The sequence below is a fragment of the Callorhinus ursinus genome, unplaced genomic scaffold (genome assembly GCF_003265705.2).
Source record: "Callorhinus ursinus isolate GAN/ISIS: 27379988/994484 unplaced genomic scaffold, GSC_fseal_2.0 scaffold1, whole genome shotgun sequence".
Classification (NCBI taxonomy): domain Eukaryota; kingdom Metazoa; phylum Chordata; class Mammalia; order Carnivora; family Otariidae; genus Callorhinus; species Callorhinus ursinus.
In genome coordinates this window covers 18,825,088-18,843,250 of record NW_027397063.1, presented here as the reverse complement: position 1 = coordinate 18,843,250, position 18,163 = coordinate 18,825,088, and the positions used below count along the sequence as shown (strand labels likewise).

The 18,163-nt window shown below is 35.5% G+C and overlaps 1 pseudogene; it reads left to right on the top strand.

Moving 5' to 3' along the window:
• The first annotated feature begins 12,024 nt into the window (after nucleotides 1-12,024).
• Nucleotides 12,025-12,129, top strand: LOC112834797 (U2 spliceosomal RNA; annotated as a pseudogene).
• Nucleotides 12,130-18,163: the final 6,034 nt, after the last annotated feature.

The following is an 18,163-nucleotide window of genomic DNA, read 5'->3' as shown; positions in this document are numbered from 1 at the left end:
GCAGGTTGCATTTATTTATACCTTAGTTAATGATCTCTTATGCCTGCCGTGGGTTTGTACACAATAGTTTGCTCACTGTTTATGAGATTTGTGGCTGGCAAACCTTGGTGGCTCTAGGATACTAAGTTTCCTTATCTGTAAATACATTCATTAATATCTTTCCTGTCCACTTATTGAACTGAAATGAGGATCCAGTAGGACAAGGAATGTAAAATAAGTGTGTGCCTGCTCTAATCCCACATGGAAAGAGCATGTTATTTTTGGTGGTCTGGTTGAGTGAAGAGTGCCAGGCCCACTGATGGGCAAAAGTATCTTGTGTAGTTCTGGGTGAGACCAACTGAGATATCCTGCAGTTGTAGTAGCTAAAGAAATTCTTTATTTTCCCAGCCGTTATATTATGTTCTAATCTACAGTTGCCTTTGTGATGGAGCATTGTATCCTTTTCTGTAAATGGTCCAGGTTTTATGATTCTATTGAATTTTCATGTGTTGTCTACTGTATGTTCAAAGAAAAAATTATTTCCAGTTACTAAAGCATTGAAAAGTTATAAAGTAGATTCATGAATTTGTTACATTTGTTGTTTTTTTATCTTTAGGCAATTATTGTCAGTGTTTTGATATATTGACAGAAAATAGTGAGCCTTGCTGGTTATTGATGAAAAACTATTTTGGCTTTAATTCTAACAAAATTAGATTTCTGCCTTAATATAAAATTATTTTTAGAATTATCATTCTTCACTGGAATTGATTGTTCAATAATTTGAATTTATATTTTATGTAATATATCATTTAAATATTTTCTATAGTTTATTCTGAATTAAATTATTCATTCATGAAATTATTGAAGAATTATTGAATTAAATTAACTGAGTTAAAAAGTGGCAGCAATTTTTCTAATTTATAAAATGGGGAAATGGGTGGTCTATACCTTGTATTTCTTTCAATATAAATATTTTTGTTTGAATTATTTAAAATTAAAAAAATTAAGAATTATACTAAACAGAAAATGCTATATCCCTCAAAGTTAGCTAGTGCTAAAAGTTTTGGTGAAGCATTGTATCCACCAAATTCTTCCTTTATATGGATAACATTCTTCTTTATATATATAAATATCAATATCAATAAGTGCACATAGTGCTTTTGATACAGACAGGCTGGGTCTGAGGACCCAGAGAGGCATCATTCCACAGGACCAATCAAGAGGGTCCTTGGCTACACACAGGATAAAAATCAGATGTGAGCCAGAGAAGTAGAAACAGAGCTTATTGAACAGTGTTGAGTGACAGGAAGAGAATACAGTAGATGGAGTGTCTAGGAGACTCAGAAAGGAAAGCAGTAAGTCTTATCATTGCTTGGGACTAGAGATTTCTACTAGAAAAAGGTCTAGGGTATGTGTTCCTCCAAGAATGCAGGGTTGGTCCAATCAAAGGAAGTCACAGGTGAACAATAGGTGTTATTCCATAAATGACCGAAGGTAGGGATATTGATGCCATCATCAGCCGAGGTTTGTTGGAAGCTAATATCCTGGAACATGTTTGGGATCTGGCTCTTGTTAAGTGTTGTCAGGTGTTTGGGCCCTAAGACAAAAACTCCGGGAATGATTAACTTTCTTGCTTCCCCCTTGAAGTGGGAACAGTGTTTCTTTGGTTTATTCAGAGGCAAAATATGGAACATGAGTAAATGGTGCCTCACAGAAAAACAGCAGAGATGGAGCCTTTCTACAATGGAGCCCCTTCAGCTTCCCTATCTCATTTTCATACCATATGTATGATTCTGTTTTTTAACATTTTCATGGTAAACATGCTTCTAAGTCACTGTATGTTATCCATTTCATCCTTTTTAAAGGCCTGATGTTACACAACTTTTTCTGATGTATCATGATTTATTTAATGGGCCCTCTAACCTTTTTTTTAAGTTTTTATTTTAATCACCTGGTGCTCATCACGACAAGTGAGCTCCCTAATCCCCATCACCTATTTCATCCATCCCCCATCCACTTCTCTTCTGGTAACCATCAGTTTGTTCTCTATACTTAACATTCTGTTTCTTGGCCTATCTCTTTCTCTCTCTCTTTTTTCCCTTTTGCTCATTTGTTTTGTTTCTTAAATTCCGTATATGTGGGAAATCATATGGTGTTTGTCTTTCTCTGACTGACCTATTTTCACTTAGCTTAATGCTTTAGAGCTCAATCCGTGTTGTGGCAAATGGCAAGAGTTCATTCTTTTTATGGCTGAGTAATATTCCATTGTATATATCACATCTATCAGTGACACTGGGGCTACTTCCATATCTTAGCTATTGTAAATAATGCTGTTATAAATATAAGGGTGCATATATCTCTTTGAATTAGTGTTTTTGTATTCTTTGGGTAAATATCCACTAGTGCAATTGCTGGATCATAGGATAGTTGTATTTTTAACTTTTTGAGGAGCCTCCATACTGTTTTCCAGAGGGGCTATACCAGTTTGCCTTCCCACTAACAGTGTAAGAGGATTCCCTTCTCTCCACATCCTTGCCAACACCTGTTGTTTGTTGTTGGTTTTAGGCATTCTGACAGGTGTGAGATGGTATCTCATTGCAGTTTTGATTTGCATTTCCCTGATGATGAGTGATGATGAACATCTTTTCATGTGCCTGTTGGCCATCAGTATGTCTTCTTTGGAAAAATGTCTATTAATGTCTTCTGCCCATTTTTAATTTTTATTTATTTATTTTTAAGATTTTATTTATGTATTTGTCAGAGAGGGAAAGATAGAGGGAGAGAGAGAGAGTGCACAGGCAGGGGGAGAAGCAGGCTCCCCACTGAGCAAGGAGCCTGATGCAGGACTCAATCCCAGGACCCTGGGATCATGACCTGAGCCGAAGGCAGATACTTAACCGATTGAGCCACCCAGGCATCCCAGTCCTCTGCCTATTTTTTAAATGGATTATTTATTTTTGGGGTGTTGAGTTTTATAAGTTCTTTATATATTTTAGATACTAACACTTTATCAGATATGTCATTTGCAAATATCTTCTCCCATTCCATCGGTTGCCTTTTAGTTTTTTTGATTTTTTTTTTCCTTCACTGTGCAGAAGCTTTTTATTTTGATATAGTCCCAATAGTTTATTTTTGCTTTTGTTTCCTTTGCCTCTGGAGACATAACTAGAAAAATGTTGCTATGGCTGATGTCAGAGCAGTTACTGCATGTGCTCTCTTCTGGGATTTTTGTGATTTCAGGTTTCACATTTGGGTCTTTAATCCATGTAAAATTTATTTTTGTGTATGGTGTAAGAAAGTGGTCCAATTTCATTCTTTTGCATGGTGCTATGCAGATTTCCCAACACCATTTGTTGAAGAGACTGCCTTTTTCCCATTGGATATTCTTTCTTGCTTTGTCAAAGATTAATTGACAATGTAGTCATGGGTTCATTTCTGGGTTTTCTATTCTGTTCTATTGATCTATGTGTCTTTTTTTGTGTGTGTGTGCCAGTACCATAATATTTTGATTGTTATAGCTTTGTAATATAACTTGAAGTCTGGAATTGTAATGCCTCCAGCTTTGCTTTTCTTTTTCAAGGTTGCTTTGGCTATTTGGGGTCTTCTGTGGTTCCATACAAATTTTAGGATTGTTTATTCTAGTCCTGGGAAAAATGCTGTTGGTATTTTGATAGGGATTCCAATAAATGTGTGGATTGCTTTGAGTGCTATACATATTTTAATATTTGTTCTTCCAATCCATGAGCATGGAATGTCTTTTCATTTCTTTGTGTCATCTTTAATTTCTTTCATCAGTGTTTTATAGTTTTCAGAGTACAGGTCTTTCACCTCTTCAGTTAGGTTTACTCCTAGGTATTTTATTTCTTATTTAACCTTTTTATTTTTTTTAAGTAGAACTTAAAATAGAATGAGGGAAAGCCTTTCTTAATAACACTTTTGGCAGGCATACAAAAGAATAATTCCCATTTGTACATTGAATCATGAAATTAAGGAGTGCAGAAAAAGTGTTACAGTAAAGAAGCATAAGAAATATTATTAGGTAAGTGGACATAAAAGGTCAGGGGAAAGAAAAGCTAATAATAGCAATGTTCATGCAACTATGCCATAGGTATGTAAAACTAAAATTCTCTTCGTGTTTCCAAGGTTCACCCCAAATGACACCTCCTTCCATATGCATTCAAAGAGAATCCTCCCTTCATCCTCATTCTTACCCGTTAGTTTACAACTCCATAAAACTGGCGAAAAGGAGATCTCATCACATTATGTCACATATAAAAATTCATCTTGCATGTGTCCTTTTCCCCTACTAGGCTGTTAAGCCATAGGAGGTAATGACTGTGTGTTATTTACCTTTGAACCTAGTAGTTGCTGAATATATGGCCTTTCTGTTAAATTGGATTGAAGTATGAGAAAGGGGAGGAATCGGGCAGAAATGTTTAATTTTACCAAAATTTTATAAGGTGCCACTATCTGCCTTTGTATTATCTCAAGTTAATAATAAACAGTGCTTCTGGTGAATGAGATGAAATAATATAAACACATGGCTTTTGATATAATATAAAAATTATTTAAAATCAAATTTTAATGATTTTTTCTGTGGTATTCATGATCAAAGCATACCTACAAGCCAAATATCTCAGAAAAATAGTTATGAATGTATGAAAAAAATATTTGTATGGTGCACTTATACATTACCACACATGAACTTAAAAACAGCTTGTCAGCTTTAAAACATTATATACATGTAAACCATTATTATCATTAAGATAGTAATAAAGTTGACTCTGGATTACTAATATGGATGGTTATTTGCAAAATCAAAATAATATGTAAAAGAATTCTTTATGTGAAGTCTGTTAGAAGAAAGGGAGTACTGTTTTCAGTACTTTGTATAATGCAAGTTGCTACTCATGCCATTTAAATGAATCTTTAACATGGTCTCAACCAGCAAAAGTAGAGTTATTCATAGTTGGAACTGTGCTCGAAGGAATCTCCGATTCCATATTAGTCTGAACTCAATGGTAATGTAAATTTCAAATATCTGAACAGATTTACCAAGAACAATTTCCATTAATAGAAAAATTAAGAATTAGTGGGTATACCTCAACTCTATGGTCAACTCATCTTTGACAAAGCAGGAAAGAATGTCCAATGGAAAAAAGACAGTCTCTTCCACAAATGGTGTTGGGAAAATTGGACAGCCACATGCAGAAGAATGAAACTGGACCATTTCCTTACACCACACACAAAAATAGACTCCAAATGGTTGAAAGACCTAAACGTGAGACAGGAGTCCATCAAAATCCTAAAGGAGAACACAGGTAGCAACCTCTTCGACCTCAGCCGCAGCAACTTCTTCCTAGAAACAGCACCAAAGGCACGGGAAGCCAGGGCAAAAATGAACTATTGGGATTTCATCAAGATAAAAAGCTTTTGCACAGCAAAAGAAACAGTCCACAAAACCAAAAGAAAACCGACAGAATGGGAGAAAATATTTGCAAATGACATATCAGATAAAGGGCTAGTATCCAAAATCTATAAAGAACTTATCAAACTCAACACCCAAAGAACAAATAATCCAATCAAGAAATGGGCAGAAGACATGAACAAACGTTTTTCCAAAGAAGACATCCAAATGGCCAACAGGCACATGAAAAAATGCTCAACATCGCTCGGCATCAGGGAAATCCAAATGAAAACCTCCATGAGATACCACCTCACACCCGTCAGAATGGCTAAAATTAACAAGTCAGGGAACAACAGATGTTGGCAGGGATGTGGAGAAAGGGGAACCCTCCTACACTGTTGGTGGGAATGCAAGCTGGTGCAACCCCTCTGGAAAACAGTATGGAGGTTCCTCAAACAGTTGAAATTAGAGCTACCATTCGATCCAGCAATTGCACTACTGGGTATTTACCCCAAAGATACAAATGTAGGGACCCAAAGGGGTACGTGCACCCCAATGTTTATAGCAGCCATGTCCACAATAGCCAAACTGTGGAAAGAGCCAAGATGTCCATCGACAGATGAATGGATAAAGAAGAGGTGGTATATATACACAATGGAATATTATGCAGCCATCAAAAGGAATGAGATCTTGCCATTTGCAACGACATGGATGGAACTGGAGGGTGTTATGCTGAGTGAAATAAGTCAATCAGAGAAAGACATGTATCATATGACCTCACTGATATGAGGAATTCTTAATCTCAGGAACAAACTGAGGGTTGCTGGAGTGGTTGGGGGTGGGAGGGATGAGGTGGCTGGGTGATAGACATTGGGGAGGGTATGTGCTACGGTAAGTGCTGTGAATTGTGTAAGACTGTTGAATCACAGATCTGTACTTCTGAAACAAATAACGCAACATATTTTAAGAAAAAAGAAAAAGAAGAAGATAGCAGGAGAGGAAGAATGAAGGGGAGTAAGTCAGAGGGGGAGACAAACCAGGAGAGATGATGGACTCTGAAAAACAAACTGAGGTTTCTAGAGGGGAGGAGGGTAGGGGGATGGGTTAGCCTGGTGATGGGTATTAAAGAGGGCACATTCTGCATGGAGTACTGGGTGTTATGAACAAACAATGAATCATGGAACACTACACCAAAACAAATGATGTAATATATGGTGATTAACATAACAATAAAAATTAAAAAAAAAAAGAATTAGTGGGTATAAAAGTCTCTTTTGAAACTGATTGTAATGCCGAGTGCACAATAGTTTTTCTCCTCATCTGACTAGCCCCAACTTTGATTTCACATACTTTTTTACTGGTCAAGTTAGGAAGGAGGAAAGATCACGGTTAGTCTTTTCTACAAAAAATTTCTTTTGAGCTCATTGCTGACCTTTTTAAATCTGGAGCTTGAAACAGTATTTCAAATGCATACTTTTGCTCTCTTTGTCATCAAAGCTCTCCCAGTCGTTGTTATCTATTCGGCCAGGGTTGAATATGCAAGTACCTTCAGGACTCACACATACAACAAGGGTGCCTGAGTGTCTCAGTCGTTAAGCGTCTGCTTGGGCTCAGGTCATGATCCCAGGGTCCTGGGATCGAGCCCCACATCAGGCTCCTTAAAAAAAAAAAAGTGAATATAACAAACCAATATCAGACAATAGGGAGTGGTGTGAACTGGGGAACAGATGATCATATCTTCAACATACACGGGCTACCTCAACTCATTCCAGTCCAAATTTCTAGTCAGTTGTTTGTTCTAGTGGCCATAACTTCTAAAGGTATAGAGAGTTGAACATTGGAATTTTTATGTAAAATCTTACAGTTTTTGAGTGTTAGATCAAATTTTTTTTAATTGGAAAAAAAAGGAAACCATACAATGAGTCAAGATGTGCCTTACATAGGCAATTTTCTACCTTTGCATAGATAAAGTGTAAATATTTGACCAATCAATAAATGAGCCATAGCTCTCTATAAGAAATAGAGAAATTAAGGAACACTCTAATCCTGTTCTTCCTTGTCCATTAGAAATTTAATATAATATTTTAAGGAGGGCCATAGTCATAGTGACAAATATGGAGACCTACCAGATAAGTCTTTTCAATCTGTCTCTGGATTCCAGAGGCCAGAAAGACTGTAAGAGGGAGAACAAGAGTGAACCAAGGAAGCTAAGAAGGTGTTAAAATGTATTATGATATGTGATGGCTAAGAAACATCATTTCTTGGACACTTTTATCTGACCCCCAATTTACCTTCGACTGCTAATTTATTACTATCTTTCCTTTTTTTCAAGTTTTTTTACAAACCTTTGTCTTTTATAAGTCTTAAAAAGGAAATAATGAAAAGAAATGATAGATCAAAAGGAAGTCAAATTCTTGGCAAAATTATATATCAAACATGCAAATCCTGTCACATAATTATTACTAAGTAAACATGGATCCAATGGACCCTCATTTGTTTTCCAATCTGACCTGTTTAAGATTTACATTGTTTTTGAGGTCTCTCTGCTTTCCTTCCAGACAAACTCACCGTTCCCTCTGCTAATTCAATACTTTCTTATACTACCACACATTTCACTACAGTTAGTGGTATCTAATTACAGGTGCTTACATATCTCTCTTCCCAAATAGAATTAAGAATCTTGAGACCAGAAACAATATCTTTAAAACTTTTTTTGGAAATAATCATAAACTTATAGAAAAATTTTAAGTAAGCACAGAAAACCATTTGAGAGTAAATTTCCAACCTGATGCCCCATTACTCTAAATTACTTTAGGCTGTGTCTGCTCATAAACAAAGACATTATTCACCTAACCACAATAAAGTCATCAACCTCAGGTGCTAAGGACTCAGGTATCCCCACTCCCACCACCAGATTCAAATGTTGAAGCCCTATTCCCCATCGTAATGGTATTTAAAGAAGAGGCCTTTGGGACCTAAGTAGGTTTAGATGATATCATAAAGGTGGGGCCCTCATGATAGGATTAGTGCCCTTATAAGAAGAGACACCAAAGGGCTAGCTTCCTTTCTTTTTTTCTGCCATTTGAGGGCACAAACAAGGAAGAGAGTTCTCACCAAAGAAAGGAATTGGCTAGCATTTTAATCTTGGACTTCCTAGCCTCCAAACCTATGAGAAGTAAATTCCTGTCATTTAAGCCATTCAGTCTATGATATTTTGTTATGGCAGCCTGAGCTGACTAATACAACAGGAAATTAACATTGTTATATTACTACCATCTAATCTTCAGATTCCATTCAAGTTTTATCAGTTGTCCAAATAAATTACAACTGCTATCCTTTAGAATGTAAGAATTTGTTTCTGAACGATGTGCCTCATTCAATAATCATGTTTTATTAGTCTCCATAAGTATAGAAAAGTTCTACAGACTTCCCCTTAACTTTCATGACCCTGATATTTTTGATGATTACATTCCAGTTGTTTTCTAGAATGACCTTTAATTTGGATTTGTCTGATGCAGGGACCATAGCTTATATAAATTTGAACCTTAGCATCTTGAACAGTGTCTGGTATCTAGCCTATGCTCAATAAATGCTAGTGAGGAATGAATTAGTGTATGGAAACGTTTACTGGGAAACTGACTCTGAATCACTTGGGTAATGCTAATAGTAAATATTTCAAAACTTTAAAGAGAAAAATATAAAACATGTCCAAAATAGGAAAACAAACAGACAAACAAAAAACAACCCCCCAAGCTCTGGTGTCTTCCTCTGTTCTTTAATTTACTTAGTGAGCATGCGTACACTGGCTACTGTGTAAATTGATACTAGTTCCCCTAGAGCAGTATTTCTCAAAGCATGGTCTGTGGACTGTTTCCAGTTTACATGCTGTTTCTGGTTCATGATGACATAGTAGAGAAATTGGGAATAAACATTTAGAAAGCTTTTTAGCATTTTGACAAAGTGATTCTATTTCTGCTAAATCTAATAATTTTAAAGCAATATATTGGATATATTTTATTTGCCCTTTTTATTTGATTTATCTAATAGTTAACTTACATTGTATTTTATTTGTATATTTATTCACAATGGGCCAGGCATTAAAAATGTGGTCATTTGGGGCACCTGGGTGGCTCAGTCAGCTAAGCATATAACTCTTGATTTTGGCTCAGGTCATGATCTCAGGGTCTCGAATGGAGCGCTGTCTCAAGCTCCATGCTTAGTGGGCAGTCTGCTTGAAATGCCCTCCCTCCGCCCCTCCCCCTACTCATGGTGCTCTTGCACTCACGTTCATTCTCTCTCTCTCAAATACATAAATATTTTTAAAATATGTGGTCATTTACCACAGTTTTTGGTCATTCCCATCAGAATAGAGTGGGGTAAATGTGACCTGGGTTATAATGGGTTTTGACCTGGAACCTGCAGAATAAGTAGGATATTTCTAGTTTTTAGAAAAATGGGCAATTCAGGCATAATAAAGTGCAAGAGTATGCCTATGTATGTGTGAGTGTGTGTGTGTGCCTGTGTGTATGTGTGCACTTGAGTGCATTTTCATGTGTGTTGAGTGTGTATCTAAAGACAGATGCCTTAAAAGACAGTAACAGCTCATGATTCCAATACTGGGTTGGATACTCCCAGTATTGGATACAATACTCCCACATCTGATTTCATTGCATCACGAGCACTGGTTCCAGTAGCATTCCCCTCTATAAACTGTTTTCTTGTTCTCCCTTTTCTTTCTGAACTTATTTTCTCTCTCAGCCACCTGAAACCTAGAATTCCCATTGCCGGCAAAACACGAATAAGCTCCTCTGACCAAAAAAGTAGCCAGTGCTAATACCACTTCTAGATGACAGAGCCTACACACAGTTTTCCAAATACTTAAGCAAAGAGAAAGGAGATGTAGACAGCAAAGAGGAAAAACAACGAGAGAAAGAACAGCACGAGAATAAAAAATAATGATGGTGGGAGAGACCTGAAAGGATTGCATTAAATTTAATTTACATTGGCAATCTTCAATCTTAGTAACATTCAACTCAGTTTAAAACATATTTATTAAGCAATAGTCATAGACCAGACAGTGGACTCAGGAAATGAAAAGAAGAAGAAGACACAAGAACTTGCCCTACAATGACCACAGTGTTTTGGGTAAGACAGATAAGCAAACATGTTTCCAGTGTAGTGATTGGGACATTCATTGGAAATTTGTAGGTACAGAAGCCAGGTGATAGACCAGCCTCTCAGGTGTCTTGGAGGAGATGATGCCCATGAAGGTTCTTAATGAAAACTAAACTAAATTTAAAAAGCAGGATAGGGAAGGAACATAGTCTGATATTCAGCATTTAATTCAGTAACTGGTACATTGTTGGTGCTTAATAAATATTTGTTGAGTGAACGAAAAATTTAATGAATTTGAACTAGCTGACCAACCAGAGGTAAACACAACTCTAGGAAGAAGAACTAGGCAAAGTTACAGAAGCATAAAATAGCAGTGCTTAGTAGGGGGAGGGGAAGATCTGCAGTCTTCTGCAGTGGAATAAAAATGATATGACAGAGGGGTGTGTGTGTGGAGAATGGAGACATTAAGTAGAAGCCAGGTGATGGAGACATTTCTCTGCAATACTAAGGCCCCAGGCTTTAGCTGTGTTTAATAGGAACATGACATCGTGAGGCTGTATGATAGTATGATTATAGATGACTAAGTGCAGGGGAGAAGGACAGACACAGTGATACTAACTAGGGGTCCATTTCACTAGGGTTGGCAAGAAAAGACAAAGACCTAACAGAGAGCAATAAAGGAAGGGACGGAGCATGGAGGAGGGGCAATGGTGCAGAGATTCAGGAGTCCCTTGCGAAGTAGAATCAGTGGAACCTCTCAGTTAATGGGTACTGGAAGGGGGAGGAGCATTCACAGCACAAAGAGAAAGGATGAAACCTTGGAAAATTCCCCATTCATGACTTGGGTTCCTGGATGAACAGTGATATCCTAAGTTAAGCTAAGGTATATCCGAGGACAAGTAAGTATTTGGAAAGCAGGGAGAGACCTCAAAAAGAATCCAGTTTTAGACGTTAAATTTGAGGTGCCCATTGAGGAAGAGAGAAGGTCAAAACCGGAGAAAAGTACATATCTACTTTTGTGTGTATTTATGTATATGTATTACAGTTATACATACACAGCCAGGGATCTATGCGTCAATTCTGTCAATGAAAGCTTTATTTTCTCATTAACTTATTGCTGTCAAATTAACTTATTGCTTGAATCTATCACTTGAAACTCCAGTAATTCATTCCATATTTCAAAATGTACCACAGACAGAGAAAACTGCTGTAGCTGAAACCTGGTTCCAGACTAGTGAAAACATCCTGGGTCTCTACCACCAGAGCGAAGAGGAAACCCGGGCCCATCGCAAGCCTGAACTTGTTTCAGTTTCAGTTACCTGGATTAGCAAGGCAGAAACAACCCGGTGTCTAATTTACCCTTATAATTGCCTTAAGTTTTCTGCTTTGCCTGGCTTGTGGGCGTATTTTTATGTTCTATTATTAGAAAGGAAAAATTCACTTCCTGTTTGGGTGGTTTCAGAGAAAACGTTTAAAATATACTTTACCATTCAGAGAACTAGCATTTAAAAGCCTCTGTGTTTATTGCTTCTTGGCCTTTTGGCTAAGATCAAGTGTAGTATCTGTTCTTATCAGTTTAAAAGCCTCTGTGTTTAGAGAGCAATATAGTGAGAAAAGGGAAAACTTTAACCAGTATGTACCTCACTGTCCTCATGGGAGAGTTCTGTTACCTCTTAACTCCTTTTCACGACAAACCTCAGGGACTCAGTCTTATCAGCAGTGACCTTCGAGCATCTTCTGATTTAAGATGCCCAAAGAAACCAAGTAGATTCTGGAGCTCTCCATATATTCAAATCACTGTGGTGAAGGTTAGATCTCCAGTCAAGTCAAGCACCTTCAGTGAAACTCAAAGTGGAGAGTCAGTTGAAAGGGAATACTTCTCCTTCAGGCTCCCAACCACAAACTCAGTTTTTCCATATAGCAGTCCCAAACCAAAGGATTTCAACTAAATGGAGACATTAACAGCACAGCTGTTATTATGTCCCTAAAACTTCAACCATAATACCTACTTGGTAATTTTTTTTCATCGCAGTTAATGGAGAAGCCAGAATGGTAAAGTAGTAGATGAATAAATTACGATTTTCTCCAATTACGCTTTTGGATTATCTTTTAGGAAAGAGGTGGACAAAATTTATGTGATGCCACCCCATCTCCTCTGCACACGATGAGCACAGATGTTAAGTTTTAGTAGTCACTTTCACTGAACCATCTAAAATATACAGAATCCAGAATGTATTCTGGATTTTAAAACAAATGTTTTAAAACTCAGAAATATTCAACAGCTCAAACTTATAAAGCATGCAGTTAGTTTCCCATCATTTATTTTCATCTATTTAAGTGTTTATTCATTTGTGGATTTATCAGTGGGTATTGAGCATATCATATACTGTGTACTAGACTCACAGGCATCTTTGGAATGCAGAGAGTAGGTCAGGGAGGGGCAAGAAAAGCTGGCATGTGCTAGACCACAAGAGCTTTGAATGCAATGCTAATGACTTTGAATTAAGTTCTGAAGATAGTAGAGAGCAAATGAATACATTTAAGAATGGGCATGAATTTACATTTTAGTAAGGTCTCTGGAAGTTTTGGCAACCATGAAAGCTAAGTAAATTGATCAAGTAGAAAGGGTCAAGAAAGAAGAGCTATCAAAAAAGAAAAAAATGGGAGAAGGTATAGTTGTGTGAGTTATTCAGGAAATATTTTCGCTATCAAGTTGACAAGACTTCATCATTCATGTGTGGAAGGTTAACATAACCTGGAAAGCTTGGCTAACTCTCAAGTTTTGCAAGAACGATTGGGAAATGAAGGTGCCATTAACTGAGTACAAAGAACAGGCTGGGGGAAAGATGAGGTCAATTATGAACATGATGAGAGGTTGATGTGTTTGGAGTACATTAAGTTAGTTATGTAAGTAGACTATTGACTACGTAAATCTGGCCCTTAAGAGGAAAACCTAGAATAAAGAGTAGTGATTTAGGTATAATCAGTATAAAGATGTAAGTACAAGTTAATTCATTGATGTAAATAAAGTAGTCCTGCCGTATATTTATGGCAGGAAGTGAACAGAACTTGAAACCATGGTAAGCTAGCTAGTGGATTACATGAAAGTATAAATCTAGGACTGATGTGACAAAAGTCTCAGCCATAAGCTTAATATCTTTGAATATTAATATGGGATGACTTATTTAATAGATGCCTAATATTTTGAAAGACAAGGATCTAAAGTCTAGGAAAAATCTTTCCAAAATAAAAGGAGGAACAATCAAATCTTGGTATTTGTTCTAGTTCTACAAATTTTATTTTTCAACTGTCTACTCTATATTTTGATTCATAAATTTTCAAACCCTCCTTGTTCAAATATGAGCACAAAAACTTGACCAAAGTTTACTCAGCATTCAGGATCCTACTTGCCCTATCAGATATTTTTGTTATATAATTTTATGGCGCCCAACTCACTTAAAGAAGAACAAACTTCTCAAAGTGTGAAGTTTTCAGTAATCTAACTCACTTAACCATGGCAATATTTTCCTGCATTAGCTCATCAGAAAGAATGCCAATAACATAAAAATAAATGGGAGTAAAAATAAATTAAATATTTGTTCTTAATAACATATTGCTCAACTCCTATTTTGTCTAATGTCACCTTCATGGGAATTAGCATAATCAAGAAAAATGATTTCATTTTCTAACACTGTATAGAAAGGTTAAGTGACCACAGAAAGAAACATGGTTTGAGAACGCATTTTTTTTCTTTGAGAATTAAATAGGTTTTAGGTGGCTATTAAATCATATAAAATATATTTTAGGCTAACATTTTAGTCAAGCTATATTCAACTGTTAATTAGACCTACAGATATTAGTGAGATCTTTGTGGGATCAATATTAGTAAGATGATGTAAGGTGGAGTGCCATATAGCTGAATCAATTCCATAGTCTTGAAGTTTTGTAGGATTCGTTATTACTCAGATTTTACTATATTTAATCATCATCAAGATATAATTCAAGTGAATCAATAAACTTTTATCAAAACTAGAGATAAAACTGAATTACCTAATTTGATAATGGATTTTTTCTAATTTATGTTGTCAGACAATTTATATCATTATTTCATTATGTTATCATAATTGTCATTTAAAAATATATATATTGAGCCATGTCCAAGTCATAAACAGATAAAGCCTATCTTTTATAATAGCCATTTGCCGGCATATAAAAAATGATTTTTTTAGAAATTTGCATCGCAAATGAAAAACAATATATTATCATTTGAGATAATTTGAAGATCAGTCATTACTCATGAATACATTGGATGGTTTGATCCTTTATCAACCTAAATCCTCTCGTTCCCTTCCTGTCCAACCTTCTTCTTTCTTTGGTAGACTATTTCCTTGACCACATAGTCACATATAGCTCTGTCCTGTGTAGGGTCAATAAATGTCAAGAGAATTTGGAGTACTTTCAGAGAGAATTTTTTTTTAATTTTCTAAAGGCGGAGATTAAAAACAAAACAAAAACACTCCCTTCGCTTCCTAGGTTCGGAAGTTATCATAGGTTGTTTGCAGGAGTATGACTGAAGATTGCAAGAGGACAGGGTAGAAGTGAGGGGAAAGTGGGGTGAGGCAGAGGTGGGACTGTACGGTCATTTGAATGAATGTTGAGTTATGTCATCCACGACTGGTATTTTCATGAGTTTTTGATGCAATATATAATTAAAGTAAGTGTTTGCTTATTTTAATATTGCTCCCATCTACTTTTAGCAAGAAGCTTGTGTCCAATTTTATGGGATTTATCTTTAATTTAGTATCCAAAATAAATCACTTCTTAAGTTTAACTACTAAGATATTTTTCCAGTTTAGAATTTCATGAGCAAAAAGAAAAAGTTCATATTTTTAGCATCAATAATCCATTAGAATATAAAATTTTTTGTCATTTTTGGCTTAAAAAATGAAATTCGTGTATTCATAAAAGGAGATGAAAATTGGTAAGAACACTTTTGACAATAAATTGTATTAAGAAAAAAACTGTTTTCTTTGTAGAAACTAGACTTTTCATCTTATAGCCACATGAATCCGATCTTGACTTTTTTGAAGGAAGCATTTTTGAGATGTTTATTTTCTCATTTATCAACTTACATACACATCCTTCTTTTTAGACACTTTCATTCCATTCAGCTTGATCTGACTGCCTTTCTCAGATTCATGGCTGGCTTCTCCTTACTCTTGTGAGGTTTCCGCTATTTTAACTAAAAGATATTCTTCATTTTTTTCCCCGATATCCTAACCTCTACAACTTACAAAAATTGGCCTCACCACCTTCTCCAACGTAGCCTTTTTTCATCAGTCTTCCTGCTATTTTCTGTATGCTGTCCCTACCCTGCCTGACCCTACTCTTGCCTCAGTGTATTTCCTGGTCAGGGCTCCTCTTAAGCATGTCCACACTCTCCTATGCAAACCCCACTATAAGATTAGACATCAAACAGAGCAATTCACTGCACTTCTTTAGTATCTAAGTCTCCCTAATATTTTATAAGCTGAATTGTTTTTGTATTCCCAGAACCATATTAAATGATGACAGGGATGTTCTAGATGCTCAGTAACTGCTTACTGTATGAATAAATGAATAATCCCCTCATTCAGAAAAAAAAGTTATTCTCATTTTTATGCTATTTCCTTCAGATACGGTTTGGTTTTTATGAAACATATGTATTTTTAGTTAATTTCTAAACACATTTTACCTGCTTTTATCACTGTTTTAATATTAAGTCAATAAGTACTTTCTCATGAAATAAAATTTCTTTGTATGTAAAAGTTTTACAGCAGCTCAATATCTTATTTCACATATGTATCTGACTCCCATTTTATGGAAACACTGATTTGCATTTCAATTTTTCCTCTAGATATATTTCTAGAAATGGAATTACTATAATCCTGCAATGTAGAGCTTTCGATACACTGTGCAAAATTTCTTTCCAGAAAGATTGTACCAAATTATATTACCATGAGAAATTTGCAAGACTTCCAAATTCACCTCTCTCTTGCCAATATTGGAAAGTCTTATGATGTTTAATGTTTGCTAATTAGATAAGCATAAAAATTTGCAGTTTGTCATTCTAAATTAGATTTTTTTCATTTATACTAATTAGTGGATAAAGTTTTTAAATGTTTAACACCATTCCTTAAGAGTCTTCTAGCTTCCAGTCTTCCCACTCAACTACCTTTAATCTATTGCTACCACCATGCTACCTATACCCAGAGCACACCCTGACCACACTGTGTGGGGATATCAACAAGTCACAGTCATCCACAAAATAAACTCCACATTTGTGGTCCAGATGACTCTCACCTTTACCGTCCAGTCTCAACTTCCTTTTTCCTCACAAAATTTCTTAACTCTGCTTCACATACCCTATAATTGTGTCAAACTGGTATATATCATTCCTTTTCCCCATAAAACCCTTCCCCCATTTCTACGAACTAAAATCCTCCCTGTGGCTTAACATTTGATAAATATGCCCTAACATTTACCTGAGATCCCTGTTTATTTCATCTTGCATCTTGCTCTCTGTTTCTTGTTCTCAGAATTCAGTTTTGCCTGAAAAGTCCAATACAGGCATTTCAATAGACGTCGAGAACATGTCCTATTGCTATAAGATTTAATTACAAAACAGTAGACCCTTTGTAAACCTCAGGTCAAAACAAAAACAAAAACAAACAAGCAAAAATAATAACCCCAGGTCTATCTATCCAGAACTTCTTAGTAATGTTTATCTTATTTTGTTGTTGAGTCTTTAAAAAAGAGCTTTAAGATATATAAATAATATGTATCTGAAGCAGTTAAGATAATTTAAAATAATTTGCACATGGTGATTATGTTCTATATAAGTATGAGTGTACATTTAAATTTAATTAAAAAATTATGCAAAGTAACTTTGTGTAACTGTCACCAAATGGTAGCTATTAAACTCTATTTATTTTTGTAGCTTTCTTGGGATACGTGTAACTCATTTTTGATAATCTGCCTTCCATTCAGCCAAACACATGTTTCTTCCCAAAGAAAAAATTAAGAACATAATAATCAAGATATGCACTCAGTTTACAAGTTAATTATTGTTAGAAAAATAGACCAACTGATTTGATAATCAATTCTATTGGCTTGTGTTTAAAGCTGTAACTTTAAAAACTAGAAAATAAATCATGAGTTTTTTATTCCGTCTGTTAATATCACCTGTCTCATTTGGGTATATATTTATATTTACATTTGCATTTATATGTATATTTATATCTTATTTAGCTAGTATTTACAGCTAGTGATCAGTAAACTGGTAGTCCTTTTAATAATCAGTGGTAGGTCCAGTTATAAAAACCATATATAGGAAACCAATCAGTAATGTTTAAATTGTTTAGGGTTGCCTTTTTTTTTTTTTAAAATAACTCTCTGAAGTAGACTTGCTATTTCTCTAGCCTAGATAGAGTTTGAATTCCTTTAAGTGTTTATTAATTTATGATAGTGGACTAAATGAAAGTTTAGTTACTGGTTTAGTTGAATTTAGAGTGAAAAATAGTACAGATTCTTAGGTTGTACACTGGGTTACCAGGATCCACATTTCTTAATGACTTTGACTTATCAGATGTAATTGCTGATTAACTCTGATATAGAGAATTA